The sequence below is a fragment of the Sciurus vulgaris genome (genome assembly GCF_902686455.1).
Source record: "Sciurus vulgaris genome assembly, chromosome: 14".
Classification (NCBI taxonomy): domain Eukaryota; kingdom Metazoa; phylum Chordata; class Mammalia; order Rodentia; family Sciuridae; genus Sciurus; species Sciurus vulgaris.
Window position 1 is genome coordinate 26,978,049 of NC_136475.1, and position 21,353 is coordinate 26,999,401.

The window sequence follows — 21,353 nt, forward strand, 5'->3', positions numbered from 1 at the left end:
CCTGGACAGTACCCGAGCAGCTGACCCCGACCTTCTCCTGCACTAAAGAGGCTCCCTGTTGACTATCTTCCCATTACGACGCCATCGCCCTCCCCTGGCATCATTCTAAAGGCTCGTTTCCCACCTACCCGTCTCTCTCTCAAATGCCCATCACACCCTCCTCAACCCAACCCTCAGTCAGCGCGGTCACCTCCGATGGCATAATGAGAATGCCTGCCAGCCACCAGCGCTCCTCATCCTCCATCCCCCACTAACCCCTGAGGCAGCTCAGGCCGCTTCCCTGCGGGACCTTCCCTGGCACGCTTCCCATGGCCTCCTCCTGTCACTCTCCAGGGGTTGTTGATGTCCCGCTGCGGAGCAGGTATCAGTGCTCAGGCTGCTTACTCGTTTGTCTGCATGGCCCGTCATTGCTGCTAGCAGACCCCAAGCAATCTTACACGTATATTTTATTGAACGTTTTACATTTATCCCTTTCTCCTCCCAGAAAAACTTAACAGTAGGCCTGCAATCTGAGCCACACTTACCTATTTTAAAAAGGTATTTACTGAACTAAAGATTAAAAAAAAAAAAAAAAGCAGAACTTGGAGTAAGCAAATAAAACAAAATGGAATCAATACTACAGCTTATGTTCCTCCCTCCCTCCTGCCTACTCTTCCTAATGGAACAGACAGCCCCTCATAATGCAAACCACAAAATCCTTCCGGGGAGAACTGTAGAGGCAGCCTGTGCAGGAGGCAAGGACCAGATCCCCCAGCTCCTGACTTCATCCCCTGAATGTCACTTTCCTCTTAGGCAACTCCCCCATACCCTCCCATAGAGTCCCAATAGGGCTCCATTATGCTTCTGCTCCCCCTTTGAGATTAAAGGAAACCCCAGCCCTGTTTGCCTGCAAATGGGAGAGCCTTGCTGACATTTAAAAGACAAGCAAATGACCAAAAAAGAGAGGCGGTGGCATTTAAGCATCTGAAAAGATGCTCGGCTCCATTGATCATTAGAGAAACACAAATGGAAGCCATGCTGAGCTACTACGCTATGTCTGCTATGATGGCTAAAATTTTTAAAAAATTAATAAAACCAAGGGTAGAGTAACTAAAGCTCTTATGTGTTGCTGGTAAGAAGCAAAATGGCACCGTCATTGTGAAAACTGTTTGGCATAAAACTGTTGCTTATAAAGCTAAGCACACGCCACACTTCACTGCCATCCCACTCCTGTGTATTTACCCAAAAGCACTTAAAATCTTACGTTCACACAAAAACCTGTATGCCGATGTATACAACTTTATTTATAATACAACTTTATTTATAATACAACTTTATTTATAATCACCCCAAACTGGGAACAACAGAGTCCCACAGCTAAACAAACCAGAGTACATCCATCTAAAGGCATGCGAATCACTATTCCAAAGGAACTATTAATATTTGTAACAACACAGATGAACCTCAAAAACATTACCCAGCGTGGAGAAAGTCTAATGCAAAAGGCTACACTCTATGACTCCATCATGTGGCATTCTGCAAAAGGCAGAACTAAAGGCAAAACCAGGTGGGTGGCTGCCAGGGCCTATGAGTCACACAAAGGGACATGAGGAAACTTTTTCAATCTGGATTGAAGTGGTGGTTACATGACTGTTTATATGTGCAGAATTCACAGAACTATACATCTAAGGAAGATAAACTTTACCATGTGAATAATACATATCAATAAGCTTGACTCTTTAAAAAATGCAGGTAAATAAATTTAAAAGCAATCTTCTGTATAATAGAGAGGGGAACATGGGAATAAATCATAGCAGTAGCAGAGCATCAGAATAAATCATCTTCAGAGAACCAGTGTCTGATCCTACAGTAGCCTTGAAAGAACCTGCATAATGATGTGGTACCTTGCTTGGCAATCCAGGTTGGCTTCAAGGTGCCCTCTTGCTGCCTGCCATATGGGAGCGGGGCAGTCATCCACCTCAGCCCCACCTTAAACAGGGCACAAAGGACCTCACTCCAAATCCACCACTACCTCTGATTGGCAGATTCAAAATGACTAGCATCTGAAAGGCCAACCCCGCCCTGCAGCCTTGTCCAAGTGCCCCCCCCCCCCCAACTCCATCCTACAGGTACAGCAGCAGAAAGAAAAAAAACATTACTAAGCCCATGATGACTATTCCATGGGAGTTACAAAGCATGAATAGAAACCTTTGCTCTCCAAATCAGACACACTTTAAAAGTATATTTGTGCAGGTAGAGGTCATGGAGAACCTGAGAAGCACTAAGATAGTTTCAGATGGGCACATGGACTTGCTCCTCAAGCAAGAAACCCCATTTTCTCAGTCCTGCTCCTCATTTCCCAGCAAACTTGCTCTTTCTGAGGATGCTTCCACCCATCCTTAACATCCTGAGGATCCCCATTCACAACAGAAATGGAAGGAATAAACTAAAGCTACAGATGTGTTTCACAACATTATCGACTTAATTAAGTATTGCTTGCTGGGTGTCCCAGTTGCAGAATCTAGGATTTTTATCTCATTATTATACATCAGCTTAATAGATTTATCCTTTGCCAATATTCTCTATTTTCATTTTGTCTTTGAAGTTGACTCATGTTTAGCATCCTGGCTTAAGATGAAAATCTCCAATTTTAATGAAATAGTAACAGTACAAAGCAGTAGATATTTTTACTTATGGAAAAATTTTAAAATCTACAAAAGTAAAGAGCATGCTCTGATCAATCCCAAGGACTCATCACTTAGTATCTTCATGGTAGACTGCAGTTTGCCCAGGAGATCCAGGCTGTGCCTTCTGTTCCAATGTAATTATGCATAGCCCCTCCCTTCACCCTACGGAGCGTGCCACTTTAGGTAGATTTTACTCAGCTTCCACAATTATCAACTGACGAACGGTCCATCTCAACCCCGCTTATCCCTCCATATGAAAGATCATTTTGAGACAAACCCTACACCTTATACTACTTCATAATATAACATGTATTTTATAATATGTTTTAAGAGATTTTAATTCTTTGATGTCCTTAAGTTTGAGATGTCTTTAGTTTGAAACTAAACCTAATAAACATAAGCTTCAAAACTAACCAGCTAAAGCTTCTCCCTGGGAGAAGGGATTTGGGGTGGGGCAGGAATTGTTTTATGCTAGAACCTGTTTGATTTACATACTAGGGTGCATGCATTGCCTTAAAAATAAAAAATTGGGGCATAGGAAAAAAGAAAAATAACTGTCTATTTTATAAAACAGCCTAGAGCATGAAGAGTTCAGCTCTATGGCAGGATTCTAAAAATTGTTTTGTCTTAATGATCATAGCTGAAGCAGAAAAATGAGACAACCAGAGAAGGAAACATGGAGACAATAGAATTTTTTTGTAAAGTGTAACTCCATATTTACTGAACAAAGAGTCTTTGATTCCCCCCAATCCTTCCTTCTCATCCAGGTGAAAAAGCCAGCATCCCCTCTCTTGTGAGGATCCACTCTGCCAGCTCCCTTATTTTCTCTTAATTTCTTACTTTCTGTGTCTAAATCAACCCTGACAAATGATCGTCCATGGCACTTGAGTAATAACTGCCCCCCACCCCATTCCTAAAAGTATTAAACTTCTTTTTAACCTCATTTTTATTCTAATTCCTTTTAGACTATTATTCAGATTCTTCTAATTTGCCCCTCCAACTTTCTGAGGTTTCTGACAAGAACTAGGCAATGCTTGTCAGAACTATATGTAAACAAAAGTCAATCATCTTGAGTGGGGTGGAAGAATTTTTCAACGTTTCTGGACTGTTCTAGATGGGAAAAGATATTGGGACTGAATTAAGAGGAACTACGGCTGTGTGAGGGCATCTCTATAACAAAGACAGACAACTTCACAAGGGCTTGAATTTAAGTTGTGTATGATTTGATTGAAAATTCACACCTCTGGCTTTTAAATTCAAGATGGTAGACCTATCCCACATATCCCTATGCTTCTCTCTCTGCTTGGACCCCCTTACATTGATCATAAGGGAATAAAGACATAAATCCATAATGGCAAAAAAAAAAAAAAAAGTGGGTCACAACCAGAGGAGAGACTTCAACAGATTCCTGGAAGACAAAAAGCAGATGGAGCACTGGTGATTTATGTCTGAAGGAGAAAGAAACCGTGGTTTTGATTTCAGGCATAGGAGACTAGAGCAAGAGCCAATCTGTGTGGCAGAGCCTGGACTCAGAGATGAGATGCTCAGTACTACCGGAAGCAGGGATCGAAAAATCAGAGGCTGAACTCAAATTACAGGTCTCTCTACAGAGCAGCAGACCATGCCCAGCCCCCAACCTGCACACAAAGCAGCCCACCACTCAGGACTGAGCTGTCATTTACCTCTTTATCTCAAAATAGCCTGCATATACTGTTGTTTCTCAATTCACCAACTCCAATCACAGGATGGGTCTTAGGGCCACTGCACACAATGCAAGGGAGAGCCAGGGTGGCTGTGATGGTGTGGTACCCCCACAAAGGAGAGGCCTTCTCGGGAGCTGCCTAGGGGGCCCCAGAAAACAGAATCCATTTGAACTTCACCCTTTGAACACTTTCCACTTAGTGGCCCCAGGGTTATTAGAGCCCCTGAGAAGGACATGAATCCTGCTACTTACCGCACAGTGAACAATACCAACCCAGTCAGGTGACACTTCAAGAGTTTTCAGCTTTGACAAAATCCTTATGGACAAGTCAGAGAGACCAATGATGAATATGCAACAGAATGAATATTTTATCCCCTTTGATAATGCAAAAGTAAATTTAGAGCTAGCAGGAAGGAGGAAGATGCAGTGGCAGGAGCACAATCAAGTCCCATGATCAACAGCAGACGGAGTGAGAAATGTAGTTTTAAGAAATCCTTTGTCTGGAGTTGCAGGGATGACCAGGAGAAGGGCAGTAAGGGGGTGCAGGTGTGTTGCAAATAAGCTACCTTCTTGACTTTCATGGCAGAGTCACTAGACGATGACAGAAGGAGAGAGACTCGGGAACAGCAGTATATGCATATTATTTTCAAATAGAAGTAAGTACAACAAAATGAAAACACAGCTCAAGAGGTTTGCCCGGGAGAAGGAGTTTGGGGTGGGGCAGGAATTGTTTGATGCTAGAACCTATTTGATTTATGAACTAGGGGGCATGTGTTGCCTTGAAAATTAAAAATTTGGGCAAAGGAAAAAAAAAATAACAGTCTATTTTATAAAATAAGAGAAAGGAAGTCTCACACAGCACATGCATGGGATGGTAAAGCTGGAGTCTGCATAACTATGGTAACAGATGCAGCTAATTTAGGACAGAAATGAGGGTGTTGGAAAGAGCTAAGAGTACGTGGTGTTAAGAGGGAAGGGGAATCAATTCTAAATAAAGGGTTGCTGAGATAATCAGTATGGCTGCTCTGCCATCTGACACAGTGAAGAGGAAAGAACTGAGCCCGCCCTCACCCTTCCTGTGCCTTTTCACTTTTTTTTTTTTTTAAAGTAAGATCCTGATGGGGACTCCATGCCAAGTAAAGCAAGCAAACATGATGACATGCACACCCAGTGAAATGACACAGGTGGAAAATCATGTCCACTGTGAAAAAATCCTGTCTTCATAAAGTCCCCATGCAATGCCAAGATTAGTAGCTTCATTTGTTCAAGTGATTTCTCAATGACATTCAAATGCACTTGTATGGATTTTCCCTTCAAGAAAATGATTCACAACCGAGCCCAAGTCCTTAACTACTTTCAAAATGCCACCAAAATTTACCAAAGAATGTAAAAATAGGAACAAATCTGCACCGCTGCTGGTTACCAGGAAGCTGCCCCCCGAGGCAGGAACTGTGGGGGGGTCTACATCTTGGCACCCTGGTTCCTCCCATCCAGGAACATGGCCTTCCGTTTCTTGAGTAAATATTGTTCGTTCATGTTTTCTGTGAAAAATTGCCCATTTCATCCAGCGCTTCACAAGTTAGGATTCAATAAGGCAGTGTGCCTATGATTTTAAATCTTTTATCCCTTTGTTCCATATGTTGTTTCCAGATTTATGGCATTTTTTTTTCTCTTAGTCCTCCAAAATGTATCTATTTTCCTGGCTTTCTAACAGAACTAGACAAAAGAGGGGAGACACGTGAGGAGGAGGAATGGGCCCTGAAAGGTGTAGGAACTGAGGCAGGACAGGCGAGGAAGCCGTTCTGAAGGTTGGAGTGGTTCTACCTCCCCGGGGGTGGACGGAGTGTGAAGGAGGAAGAGGGAAGGCGGTTGGGGCTACATCCTGAGGGTAGAGGAATGGTGAGCTCAACTATGGAGGAGGGCGGTCAGGCTGGAAGCATGGAGGAGAGGTGGAGCGCTCCAATAATCCAGGTTGCAGTCAAGAGCCGGGCGGCTGAATGACACGGCCACCCGAGCAAACCAACCCAGGCAGAATGGAGGGGCAGCCTTGTTGACATGGGAACCAAGTCCAGTGCGGTCTCATAGAAGCTGCTAGAACTACAGTCAATTCAGGGAGCCTTGCGGATTCCTCTCTAGATAGCCATCAAGTAGAATGGAGGAAAGATCCATGACTTCTTCCATGTCTAATTTTTTTTTTTTTTTTTTTTTGGGTGGTGCGTGTGTGGGAGGGGTTGCTGGGGTTTGAGCCCCAAACATCAGCAGGCTAGGCAAGTGCTACCACTGAGCTATATTCCCAGCCCCTTTTATTTTTGAGACAGTCTAAATTGCCCAGGCTGGACTTGTAATTCCCCTGCTTCATCCTCCCAAGTGTCTGGGATTATGGCTGTGCTCCATGCTCTATGGGGGCTTGTCTTCTCATGCAAACTCTTCTCTTTAGTCGTGGCCTAATGTGACCACTGAGGGTCCAAATAACTACAAGCATAAGAGATGGATTAAAGGGTCTCAAATAACAGAGCAGTCAGAGAAACCAGAGGGATCTGCTACCTGTCAAGATTTTCTCAGTCCCTTTGAGGCTGGGCAAGGGAAGACCATTCTAGATCTCAAATGGAACATTGAAATTTGCTTTGGGAACCACCTCCTGAATGCACTAGCTTCTAGGTCCTTCTCTGGTGAAATCCTGTGTCAGATCAAATATGTTAGGGGTATTTACTCCTGAGACAAACAGTATTTATTATACACTTATGTGTTTTTATTTTTAGCTGCATCTGTTGGGTGATCAGACTTGGCTTTGTTTGAAGTTGGATATGTTATAGTTCCTGGGAGTTCTCTCAGCACGTCAAGATTGGAGGTCCACCATGCAAGATGGAAGTGCTGGTAGAGTTTTGGAGCTCCCACCCTCACCCCATTGCTCATCCAACAGCACATCCAGCCCTTTGGTATTGAGCCAGATTATATTACTCTAGAACTCAACCAGGGCACACCTGCCTCTTCTCAGGAGGGGCCCTTGTTGAACCATGAGCTGGTTGATATTGGTTGGCACTATCTGAACCATGTCTTCTGTAGGATCCTAAGAGAATCTAGGCTCATGGTTTACACTCTTTATTCTCTAAATCAAAATAGATCTGGTTTTCTGTTTTTATCTTATCAGAGAGGAGCCAGGCATGGTGGTGTACACCTGTAATACCAGGGGCTCTGGAGGTTGAGGCAAGAGGATCACAAGTTCAAAGCCAGCCTCAGCAGAAGTGAGGCACTAAGCAACTCAGTAAGACCCTGTCTCTAAATAAGATGCAAAGTAGAACTGGGACTGTGGCTCAGTGGCCGAGTGCCCACCCAAAAAATAAAAATAAAAAAAGATTGCACATGGTCACTGACATGACTCCGTCTAAACAGCAATCATTAATATGGCTATCAAACAAACGTCAAAAATAATTCTGGAACTGCAAATTAATGCAGCCACTCTGGAAAGCAGTGTGGAGATTCCTTAGAAAACTTGGAATGGACCCACCATTTGACCCAGCTATCCCACTCCTCGGCCTGTACCCAAAGGACTTAAAATCAGCTTACTACAGAGATACAGCCACATCAATGTTCATAGCTGCTCAATTCACAATAGCCAGACTGTGGAACCAACCTAGATGTCCTTCAATTGATGAATGGATAAAGAAACCGTGGTATATATATACAATAGAATATTACTCAGCTATAAAGAATAATAAAATTATGGCATTTGCAGACAAATGGATGAAATTGGAGAATATCATGCTAAGTGAGATAAGCCAATCTCAAAAATCCAAAAGACGAATGATCTCACTGATAAACAGATGATGACACATAATGAGGGGTGGGAGGGAGGGACTGTATAGAGGGAAAAGAGGGGTGGGAGGGGTGGGGGAGGAAAAAATAACAGAATGAATCAAACATCATTAGCCTATGTAAATGTATGATTATGCAAACGGTATGCTGTTACTCCATGTACAAACAGAAACAAAATGTATCCCACTTGTTTACAATAAATTTAAATAAAAAATAATTCTGGAAAACAAAAGTATGCATTGTCTTTTCTTAAAAAAAAACTCGGTTCTTAACTAAAGATATTTTTCAAAAGTGAGAATGGGGGAGACAGGTAAGAAATTAAAGTATATTCATTCTCTCATTTTGGGGAGAATAGACAACTGTATTTTTTAATGTTAATGAGGATTATTTGAAAAAATTTCCCTTTTATCTCAAAAACAAGGAAATCTTAGCCTACATTTAAGTTTTAAAAAAAGGGGGGGTATGAATAGCCTGGAATTATTTTCAAAAGAAAATTTTACAAGATCAAATATATGTAATCAATGTGAACTTGTTTAAAAAGTCTGGGGTTGCAGCTTCCAAGCACCTCCCAACACACACACCGCAAAAAAATGAAAAACAAATAAAAATGACATGGAAGAAATTTAATTTTAAAAAAATGAGCATCATGCCAGGAAAATGAAAATTTTAAATAGAGAGCAGGATTTCAGTTTTATCATTGCAGTAAAAATTAAAACATACAATGAAAGAGATCTGAAATATTTATTCCATAATGGAGATTCAAGAGTCACAAGTGATTATGTCAAATAGGATGACCAACCACCACTGTTTGCCTGGCATTGTCCTGGTTTAAGAACTGAGATCCCCTATCCAGGAAAACCACCAGGTCTGGACAGTCAGGGCCCTAAGTGATCAAGCAGCAGATATAACTGTGTGTGTGTATCTCTAATCAAAGACTATCTAGTCAGGCCTCTGTATCTGTGGGCTCCACAACAAGATTCAACCAACCTCAGATGGAAAATATTTGGTGAAGAAAATTGCAACTCTACTGTATGATCCACCTATCCCACTTCTGGGTACATGTATCCAAAGGAAGTAATATCCATATATTGAAGAGACACCTATATGACTGTTGCACAGTTCACAACAGTTAAGATACGAAATCAGCCCAGCTGCCCGCCAATAGGTGAATGAAGAAAATGTGGTATATGTACACAATGAAATATTATGTACATACGATATTGTAGATATACAATGGAATATTATTCAACCATAAAAAGAATCATCACTGCAGCAGAATGGGTGGAACTGGAGGAAATTTCATTAAGTGAAATAAGTCAGATGTACAAATACCATATGGTCTCTTGTAGATATTAAGAAAAAAAGTTAATTGGAATGTATAACAGTGGTTTTTAGAGGTTAAGGAGGGTGGGGAAGAGGGGGGATTAAGGAATGTTGGATAACGGATACCCAAATAAGGTTAGATAGAATAAGTGTTAGTGTTCTACAGCATGGTGTGGGGGTTGGGGGACTGTAGTTCACTATAACCTATTATATATTTTATGAGTAGCTAAAAGGCATTCAAAGGCTCCAAACAACACAGTAATGGTAAGGGGATGGAAATGCTAATTACCCTGATTTGATTAGTATATATTATATATATTGAAATATCACACAGGACCCCATATAGAAGTACAATGTTAATCAAAAAGTTTTAATGTGAACTTTAGATTATGCAGAAGGAAATGAAAACGGGGAGGTATGAAAAATGGTGGAATAAGACATCATTACCCTATGTACATGCATGATTACACGAATGGTATGAATCTATATCGTGCACAACCATAGAAACGAAATGATGTACCCCCATTTGTGTACAATGAATCAAAATGCAGTCTGCAAAAAATGTTTTAAAAAAATGAAAGTTTTAATGTTTGCAATTTAGATGTTAGCTACCCTGATTTGATCATTAAATACTGTATATATGTATTAAATTAGTACCCTGTACCCTGTAAATTTGTATAATTATTTTAAATAGACTTTAATAAGACAAATTTGTTTTAATTGATATAATTAAACCTTGCACACCACAGAGAATAGAATTTCTTTTCACTTCATTCAGTAACACTGGCAAACTTTCATTTGCAATTTGTCTTAGGAGAGAGGCCAGTCTGAATCTTTGCTACAAAGCTTTGCCATTCCACGGGTGCTCCAAGTTTGGAGGATTTGGTGGTGGCTGAAAACAGAAGTAGTTTTCGGTGTTACTGCCTTAAAATTCTTTTAGGCTAATGTTTTGGTAGCCAAGGTATACGGAGTCCAACACTGGGGCTGCAATGTCTTTACTAGAGATGCAAAATTCTACTCCTCAGGACTCCCTGTTATGCCCTTGTAGGTAATTGAAAACACTTAAACCAGATGAAGATCCCTTTTGAAAGAAAAAAAGTTCCTCATGGACTCTAGGGTTTTTAAAACTGGTTGAGGACCTGTAATCCCAACAACTCAGGAGGTGGAGACAGAAGGATCACAAACTCAAGGGCAGGGCAGCCTAGGTAACTTAGTGAGACCCTGTCTCAAAATCTTCAATAAGGGCTGGGGATGTACCTCAACAGTGGAGTGCTTGCCTAGCATGCAAGAAACCTTGGATTCAATCGCCAGTACTACTTAAATGTGTATATTCACAAAGACCAGTTCAAAATACCTGTGCTTTATCAATTTCACATTACTCAGGCATCAAAATAAATGCATCTGTCAAACTTTAAAGTGTCAAACCAATAAAACCGACTTACCACAATGGGTCATATTGTCTTCCTGAAACTAAAACACTATTTAGGGTTTAATAATAGAAAGGGATAGCTTCAGGTCTAGTTTCTACATATTGTCATTTTTTTAAAATTTTGACTTCAATACTACTAACGCAAGGAGTGCCCCAGAGCATGGAGGGCCACACACCACTAACCACCTCAGAACCAGGTCTGCTACTTGAAGATAACCAGATAATTTAACATTGTTTTCAAAGCATCCTGAAATGCCTACCCAAATGAACTGTCATTTCATACTAACAAAAAGTCTACGCTCCAAGCTTCTCACACTTAATAACTTATCCTCTCAAAATCACTGTGAAATCAATATCACATGCTTATCCCCATATCATCCTAAGAGGACACTGAACAGAGGTGTCAATTAACTGGCCAAAACTCACAGCTGATAAAGCAGATCATCATGGATTTGAGGTCGGACAATCTGGCTCCACCTCACCTGCCTTGGATGTAGGGTACTTATGGGGGAGTTACTTGACCCACATTAAATGGAGAGCTAATCCAATTATTGCTAAGGCCAACAACGGCAACTTTTTCATTGCCTTTTTACTACAACACCTGCAGCTCATAAATTGCTGCAGCTTTGTCCTCAGGAAGGTGAAACTGGCATGAGATCTTCACTCTTTGCCAACATAGCAGTGGTCGCCCGGAGCTGTTCTTCTGAACTTGGCAAGCCCACACCCTGTGTAGACTAACCTCTCTCCAATATTCAAACTCCCCTGCCTGCCTTGGAGCTGTGACCCAACCCATCAAGCCTGCCCCTTGTTCAAATGGAATACACAGACCACAGACGCTAACATAGGCACCAGCATCTGCTTGGGCTTGCAATTAATATGATCCAGAAAACAATTTTATTTAGATTAAAATTCATAACTATACTCCAATGAAAAAGAATATACAGAGTTCTCAAAATACATATATTCTCAGAACACCAGGGTTCTGAGATTTTTATCTCAGATTGAGGGACATTGCAAAAAAAAAAAAAAAAAAAAAAAAAATTCAAGTATTTTGAGCCAGATGTGGTAGCACACACCTGTAATCCCAGCATCTTGGGAGGTTGAAGCAGGAAAATTACAAATTGAAGGCCAGGCTTAGTAACTTAGGGTCTCACCAAGTCGCTTCCAGCCTCCCTATCTCAAAAAATTAAAAGGGCTGCGGGTGTAGCTCAGAACACTGATTGTTGGCATGCCCACGGCCCTCAATTTGATACCCAGTACTGGGGGTGGGGGGGAAAAAGTACGTGAGACTCCCGTGTCTGATAAGGAGATGCCTAAAGACATCATCCCAAACATTGCAGCATTTTGGGGAAAAGTTCCTTTCTGATCTTAGAATCAAGAATTAACCAACCTAGATGCCCTTCAATAGATGGATAAAGAAACTGTGGTATATATACACAATGGAATATTATCTAGTCATAAAGATTATTATGGCATTTGCAGGTAAATGGATGGAGTTGGAGAATATCATGCTAAGTGAAATAAGCCAATCTCAAAAAACCAAAGGCCGAATGGATTTCTCTGATAAGTGGATGATACATAACAGGGGGTGGGAAGGATGGATTGTACAGAGAAAAATGAGGGGTGGGGGGAAGGAGAGAAAGAATGAGACAAACATTACCCTATGTACGTGTATGATTATACAAATGGTGCGACTACTTCGTGTACAACCAGAGAAACAATTGTACCCCATCTGTGTACAAGGAATCAAAATAAAAATTTAAATAAAATCATGTTTCTTTGCAGAAAAAAGAATTGTGCTTAAGAAGTTTTTCTATTCTGAACATGTAATGTTTTGTATTTTTCCTGCACAGCTCTTAGCACAATTTGTAATCATATCTTCATTTGAGAGATTTAATGCTGAATGTCCATTTCTTGCCTTTAAGTGCCATCAGGACAGAGACCATGTCTGTGTCATCCTTCTTTTCTAGTACTTCTCACAGAACCTGGCACTTAAGTTCTCACTGAATGTTTGTTGAGTGAACAAGTTAAATAAATAAAACATAGGTGCATGGGCTGATCAATTACCTTTTCATATGAGTTGCTAACAAGGTTTAGAACAAGTTTTGTTTCCTGCCCTAACCAGTGTCTCTACACTGAGTTTCCCTTTTTATTTCCTTTCTAAGTTAGGCAGGCTTATGTTTTAAGAATCCCTGTAAACTGTCTTAAACCGCTTGTGGAACAAGATAGGAGAGATAAATATATTTTCCAAAATCTTTTTTACATATATTTAAAACCTCAATACCAACCCTCCGCCAACAAACACATCCGATCATCAGTAAAACTTAAGAATAGCTGAGGTTTGCTAACTTCAGCACTGTACTAATATTCAAAGCAAATTCCAATCCGAGCCCAGTAACCACAGGTGTTACTTTGGTTCAGACACACTGTGTACTGTGGTTGGACAAGCACGTATTTAATAGGGCTAGGACAATTTGGTGGAGAAGAACGTAGGGCTATACAAAATTGTTACAGATTTGGAGTCAAAGAATTCATCTTTAGTGGATTCTCAAAAAGTGCATGGATGCCACACTCACATGAAAAAGTTTGCTTTTACTTGTGCCCTATGTGGGGAAAGAAAAGGGACTGGACAAGGTCCTGGTTCAAAGGCATTGAGAGAAATCTGTTCACTCTACAGAAGGCAGGCAGAACATTAGTAAAAATATTAAATGGTCTAATCCCCCTTTCAAAATCTGACATATTGTATGTAAATGGAAGGTGTTACTTGCAAGCCTAAAATTCATAGTTATCTGGTTATATTCATTTAAAGTCCCCTCACGTCAAATTCCATTAATGCAAAAACACCTCACTGAACAAGCTGAGCATCCCAGGAATCCCAACTGTGAAAAGAGCTGAACCCACCTACCCTCTCCAGTTCCTTTGCTCCAAGCCAATTCCCTCCGTAGGGGTTAGTCAGAACCCTCTGCATAGGAAACTGAGGTTTGATTTCTATTATTTATGAGGCTCATTTGAGTCACTTGAATTTTAGATGACAAACTGCCAGAGGAGGGAAGAGTGGGTGTAAAGAAACAGATGGGTAATAATTGTGTCATAGATTAATGACATTTTAAAAAGAATTTGATAGGGTGTGGGCTTTTTATTTTATTTGTTTTTGGTGGGGGACGGAGATTAGGGATGAGAAAGGGAAGAGAAAGGCGAGACAATAGGCCACACTCCAGCGCCTGATCCGCATCCTAAAGCAGCGTGCCCCTCCCGCCTTTCCCCCCAGTGCCAGGTAGGCTGTGGTCGCATTTCAAAACAATCCTATGCTGACTCCTCCTGCCAGCTGGACCGAGGGCGGCCTCCTCCAGGGTTGAGGGAGGAGAGGAGACGCTGAAAGAGAGGGAAGAGAAGATGGAAGCTAAAGATCAACCGACTGGCAACACCTTTGTGGGGACAGCGGCCTTTTTTCCCTCCCAAGTGGTGGAGTCATGTAGAAATCCAACCCCACAGGTCCCGCTCACGTGCCCATTACCCCAATTCAAAGGCGGCCAGCTGCAGGCGCGGCACCTGCTCAGCGCGCCCCCGCTGCGGAGCGCCAGGCCCTGGGGAACCCGGGAGCCGCCACTGCTCGCCAGGAGGGCGGCGGCCGGCGGAGCGCGAAGGGAAGAGAGGGGGCGGGAAGGGAGGGGAAGAAGGGGCAGCCCACCCGGCGAGGCAGACCCAGACAGAAAAAAAGCCACACCGGTCAGGCCAGGTTACACGCTCCAAACAAGCGTCCCGCCACCGACATGTGGGGACCAGTGCTTGCAACCCGGTTTCCAAAGATTACACCGTCACCAAAAACCTATGGGTGTAAGACACACCTGCGACCGAGCACCATCAACACAGCGCAAACAGCGGCTCACCAAGGGGGACCAGCCAGCTCCTGCACGGTGGCAGGATGCTTAGGGGTCCCAAATGCTGTTAAAACCAGCTCCTCCAAGGCAAGCCCACCGTGCCCCTGCCCGAAGGTCTTACCTTCTGCACAGTATCGGATGCATCTCGGGCCTGCCACCGTAGGTTGGTTCGGGTTTCTCTGCGGGATGTTTTTGGATGCGTTTCATAAATCCATGCAGCTACTCTGCAGAGCAGCGTTTCCCACCCATCCTGCAGCCCGCGCTCGTCAGAGCAGCAGGCGATCCCACCAGCTGTGCAACTTCTCTGCGTTGGTGCCAATGACAGAGCACCAAGGCTGCCACTCCTTGACAAAAGGCTCTCCTTCCCGCGCACGTCCCTTACGGCCCTACGGTCAGAATTAAATCCATTTCCCGCAGGAGGCTGGGAGGAAATGAGAGCTCTCGGCCGTGCGCGCTGACAAAAGGCCGCCTCGCCGTGCCCACAGCGCCCCCTCCAGCGGGCCTCTGCCGGCCGACCCAGGGCCGCCGTGCTGCAGTGTCCCCGCCCGCGCCCGCAGTGCCACCGCCCGCTGCCGCAGACCCCGCAGTTCTGCCCACGTCCACTGTGCTCAGCACCGCTCACTGTCCCAGACAGTACAGCGCCAGCATAAGGACCTAGTTACTAGGAGGAACACTGAAGCAGCGGCTCCTCCCTGGGTTTGGGAGGAAAAAAAAAAGTCTTACCCATGCTCGTGTTGGGTGAGGGGGAGGAGAGGAGAACATCCTGCCTTTGGAAGATGACTATTAGTGATGATAATAGCAATTGTTTGAATTCCAAATCCAAATTACTTATTCTGACTCCATTTTCCACTAGGACAAAATTTTTGTTGCCCTGCCCTCCCAGGCTATGGGCACAGCTCCAACTTGTAGGACATTCTCCTTCACCCCTTCCCCTCCCCAATCTCCCATCTTAGAGGAAACAAGTGTGTAGTGAGTGGGAAGCTAAATGAGAACCCATGCAGTTGGTTGCAACCTCGGACCTGGCATTAGCGAGCTGTGTAGCCTCCATAAAGCCACTTACCTCTCAGGGTCTTTTTGTCTTCCACTCAGAGATGACAGGGTAAGGTTCCCCTGGGTGGTTTCTAGTACTGTCCGACAGTGTTTCTCAAGGTCTGGCCCTCAGTAGGGATGGCAAGGGGTAGCGTGGGACTGAACACCTCCACAGTCTCCACCAGTTCCCCCAAAGCTCACCTAAATCAACACTTGGCGCTTTTAAAAATGTGCTTGGAAAAAATACCCAGCTTCCAGAAAAGCCTCCGACCACGGATCCCAAACCATGCTGTAGGCATCTCTGCTCATTCTAGGATCTGGAGCACCAAAGCTCTCAGACATCTCCCCAAAACCACTGGACCAGACCATAGTGGAATGCAGAATCTCTGCAGGTGGGCCCAGGCATCAGCATTTTTAACAGGTACCCCCTAGTGATCCCTCTGCAAGATAGCATTTAAGAATTGCCACTCTATGCCCGCTACTACTGATTTAGAAAAGAGAAAATGCCCATCACAATAACCCTAAAGAAGTTGGCAGGCATTCCATTCCAGAGGCCAGGGTAACTTCTGTCTTCCTGCTTTAGCTCCCTTTAACCCCACCCCCCACCCCCATGCACCCTTGGTCCTGCAGCCTCCCAGAAGCACAGAGTTCACAAACCCTCTCCTCATCCTCTTGTGCAAAACTGCAAGAAGAATTACAGTCTCGGCCACACAAGGTAAACTCCCATCCCTTTTCCCACCCTGCAGGACCTAAGGTCTGCTGGCCCAAGAACCCCTGGAAGTCACATGGTTATTGAGATGCTCCTGGTGGCTGTGACACTGTTGGTGCCAATAGTGATTAGATCTGGGGAGCCAGGAACCCCTTCTCCAGCACATGGAAATCACAGGTAAGGTGGGCTCTATTCTTCAAAGAACTCCAAAAGGTAGCAGAAATTTTGTCAAAAAACAGGTTTCATAAATACTCAAGTCATCTCTATTGACTTTTTTCCTAGTGTGTTAGTTTTCTCAAACTAGTAACAGCAAACTCTTGTTGACTCCTGGTACTGTTCCAAAGGCTTTGTATTTATACTTACTCAATCCTCACAAGACCTCCCTCTATGAGGGTGGTGGAAGTATTATCCTCATTTTACAGATTTAAAAAACAAAAAACAAAACAGACAAGAAGAAAATGGAATGACATATTCCAAGTCCTAAAATAAAACAACTGTCAATCAAGATTACCATACCTAGCAAAGCTGCCCTTCAGAAATGAAAAAATAAAGACAAACAAGAACTGAAGGAATTCGTGACAACTAGACCAGACTTACAGAGGATGTTTAAGAGATTGTTACACCCAAAAGTGGAAAAAAGATAACTACCATTATGAAAGCATGTAAAAATGTAAGGCGTGCTAGAAGAGCAGATCCTCAAAAGAAAAACAGAAAAGAATCAAATATTAATGCAGCAAGCCATCAAAAATTAAAGATGAACAAGAGGGGAAGAAAACAACCACGAATATTCAAAACAAGTTAGAAGAAAACAGTACAACAGGAGTAAGTCCTTACCTATCAATAAGAACCTTGATTGTGAATGAATTAAATTCCCTAATTAGAAGATACAGCAGGCTGAATGGATTTAAAAAAAAAAAAAAAACACACACACAAGATGCCACAAGTAAAGCATTCACTTTACCAGGTGAGGAGGTGCACATTTCTTATCCTAGCAACTGAGGAGGCTTAGGCAAGAGGATCATGAGTTCAACTGAAGGCCAGACTCAGCAACTTAGTGAGTCCCTGACTCACAACAAAATATAAAAAGGGCTGGGGATGTAGCTCAGCGGTAAAGTGCCTCTGAGTTCAGTCCCACAAAAGGAAAAAAGAAGAAACTTATTTCACCAATAAAGACCCAAACTGAAGGGATGAAAACTATATTCCAAGCATATAGAAACCTAAAGTGAGAGGATTAGCTATACTTACCCCTGATGAAATCAACTAAGACAAAATCTGTAACAGCAAGAAGTACTAGTGTAAATATGTAACAAATCCTATTATGTACAACTACAATGCACCAATTAAAAAATGTGAAAAAATACAAAGGTCACTATATAAGACTCAAGATATCAATTCAGCAAGCTATGACAACTGTAAAATTATATGAAACTGCAACAATTATAAATCTAATGTCAGAGCATCCAATTTTATAAAACACCATTAGGCCTAAAGTGAGGGGCTCTAATATAGTAACAATGGGGAATTTCAACACCCCACTTTCACCAGGGCACAGATCATCCAGACACCCCCTGTTGCTTTAAAAAAAAAAAAAAAAAAAGAAACTATGATGTAGATCAAATGGACTTAACAAATGTTTACAAAACATTCTGCTGCAGAATACACTTTTCCAGTGCATGGAACTTTTTCTAGAAGAGATCATATATTAAGCCACAAAACAACTCTTAAATTTTAAAACACCAAGATCAAGTCCTATGTCTTTTCTGACTACAGTGGACTAAAACTAGAACTCAACACAAAAGAAATTTTAAAAATTATACAAATGCATGAAGGCATTAAAAAAAAGCCCTTTTGAGTGAACTGTAGGTCATCAAGGAAGTCAGGAAGGAAATTTAAAATTTTCTCCAAATAAATGAAAATGGAAACATAACATACCAAAATTTGTGAGAGGCATCAAAAGCAGTACTAAGGTGGCAGTTAACAGCAATGAATGCCCACTCATTAAAAAAAAAAAAAAAAAAAAAAAAAAAATTCAAACCTAATGATGCATCTCAGGGACTTAAATAAGCCATAACAAACCAAACCAAGTCCAAAATTAGTAGAAGGAAATAACAAAAGTCAGCAGAAATAAACAAAATAGAGAACAAAAATCAGTATAAAAAGATCAATGAAACAAAGAGTTGGTTCTTTGAAAAGATAGATAAAATTGACAAATCTTTAACTAGACTAATCAAGGCAGGGGTTCGGGAAGGGGTAAGAGAGAAGGCCCAAAAAAAAATAAGAGATGAAAAGGGAGATGCAATAATCAATACCACAGAAATACAAAGGCTCATTAGGGGTTATTATGAACCTCATGCTAACAAATTGGAACCCCTAGAAGAAATTAATTTCTGAACACTAATCTATATGGACACACACAACTTAGGAAACTGAACCATAAGGACATTAAAAAGAAAACCCGAATAGACCAATAACAAGTAATGACACTGATCAGTAAGGGAAAAGAGTCTCCCAAAAAAAAGAAAAGCTTAGGACCAGGTGACTTCACTGCTGAATTTTTCTACACTTTTAAAGAACACCAATGTTTCTTAAACAATCCCATAGACTAAAGGAAAAAGAATCCTTCCAAACTTAAAGAGGTTATCACTACCCTGTCACCAAAATCAAAGGACATGACGAAGAAAATTATGGACAAAATCCCTGATGAATATAGATGAAAAATTTCTCATCAAAATACTAACAAATCAAATTTAAGGCATATTAAGATCATTCACCACAGTCAAGTTGGTTTCATCTCAGGAACCACAATGTAGTAAAGGATAAAAATAACACCATCTCAATAGGTACAAGAAAAGCTTCTGATAAAAATCAACATATGTTCATTAAAAAAAAAAAACCCTAAACAAAATAGGTATAGAAAGATTGTACCTCAACATAATAGAGGCTACATATGATGAGTCTATAACCTACATCGCGTTGAATAGGGAAAAGCAGAAAGCATTTCCTCTAAGAGCAAGACAAGAGTGTTCACTCTCATCACACCTAATGCACTGAAAGCTTTAGCCAGAGCAATTAGGCAAGAAAAAGAAATAAAAGGCATATAAATAGAAAGGGAGAAAGTAAAATTATTTCTTTGCAAGTGATGATTCCATACATAGAAAAACCAAGACTATAAACAAATTCAATAAAGTACCAGAATATCAAAGTGACATACAAATATTAGTAATTTTTCTGTACAATGAACTTGCCAAGAAATCATGAAGCAAACCCATTCACAGTAGTGACAAGAACAAAAATATCTAGAAACAAATACCTCTATAAAAATTACAAATCACTGAAGATAGAAATTGAAGACAAAAAAATGAAAAGACCGCCCACATTCATGGATGGGAAGAATATTGTTAAAATGTTCAGATCACCCAAAATGATCTACAGATCCAATGCAATCCCCACCAAAAAACTAAACATTCTTCAAAGAACTAGAAAAAATTCCTAAAATTCATATGGAAGCATGACAGACCCAGAATAGCCAAAGGAAACTTGAGCAAAGAGAACAAAGCTGGAGCACCACGATATCTATTAAGACATTGGACCAAGCCTTAGCAATCAAAACAGCATGGTATTGGCATAACACAGACACATGAACCTACAGAGGTCCCAGAAATAAACCTGTCACACGTCTGATTCTCAACAAAAGCATCAAAAACACTGCAGAAAGGACAGCCTCTTAGCAAATGGTGCTGGGGAAACTGGATATTCACACGTAGAAGACTGAAATTTGACCTCTTTTACCCTGAACAAAAATCAACTTAAAATGATCAAAGGCCTAAATATAACAACAAACTAGCCAGGCACAGTGGTGCACACGTGTAATCCAGGCAACTCAGGAGGTTGAGTCAAGAGGATCACAAGTTCAAGGCCTGACTCAGCAATTTAGTAAGGCCCTAGGCAAATTGGTGAGGCCCTGTCTCAAAATAAAAAATAAAAAGGGCTGGAGATATAGCTCAGTGGTAGAGCACACCCAAGTTTAATACCCAGGACTGCCCGAGAAAAAGGGAAAAAAGAACTGAAACTACTAGAAGAAAACATAGGGGAAACACTTTAAAACATTGGTATAAGCATTAATTTTCTGAATAGAAGCCCAGAAGCAAAGTAGACATTGATATCAAAGTAAAACACTTCTGCACAGCAAAGAAAACCACCAGGTGAAGACAACCTACAGCAAGAAAGATTTGTCAACTCTTCATCTAACAGAGCAATTATTCCAGGATATATGAAATAATCAAATTTTAAAATGGGCAACTGATAGGAATAGATACTTCTAAAAAGAAAAAAATGGCAAAAAATGTGCAAAAATGTTCAGTATCCTTAGCTTTCAGAGAAATACAAATTAGAACTACAAAGAGATATCATTTCACCCAAGTTAGAAGGGCTATTATAAATACTGGTCAGGATGTGGAGAAAAAGGAACCGTTAAACACTGTTGGTAGAAACAAATTAGTATAGCCACATAGAGAACAATATGAAGGTACCTCAAAAAAACTAAAAATAGATCTACCATATGACCCTACTATTCCACTTCTTGGTATATATCCAAAGGAAACGAAATCAACATACCAAGTGATACCCAAATGTCCATGTGTTTGTGGCACTATTCACAATAGCTAAGATATGGAGTCAGTCGTGGTGCCTATCAACAGATGAAAAAAGAAAATGTAAATGTACACAGCGGAGTATTATTCAGTCATAAAGGATGAAATACCATCATTTGCAGAAAAATGAATGGAACCAGAGAACATTGTGCTAA

General features: G+C 41.5%; 1 pseudogene across 1 annotated transcript in view; it reads right to left on the reverse strand.

The window, feature by feature from the left end:
- Positions 1-15,304, reverse strand: part of LOC306643430 (beta-adducin-like) — a 98,768-nt pseudogene extending 83,464 nt beyond the window's left edge. Inside the window, exon 1 of the transcript XR_013766875.1 lies at positions 14,933-15,304. The product of XR_013766875.1 is annotated as a beta-adducin-like (transcript). The remainder of the gene's footprint in view (positions 1-14,932) is intronic.
- Between the last annotated feature and the right edge of the window lie 6,049 nt (positions 15,305-21,353).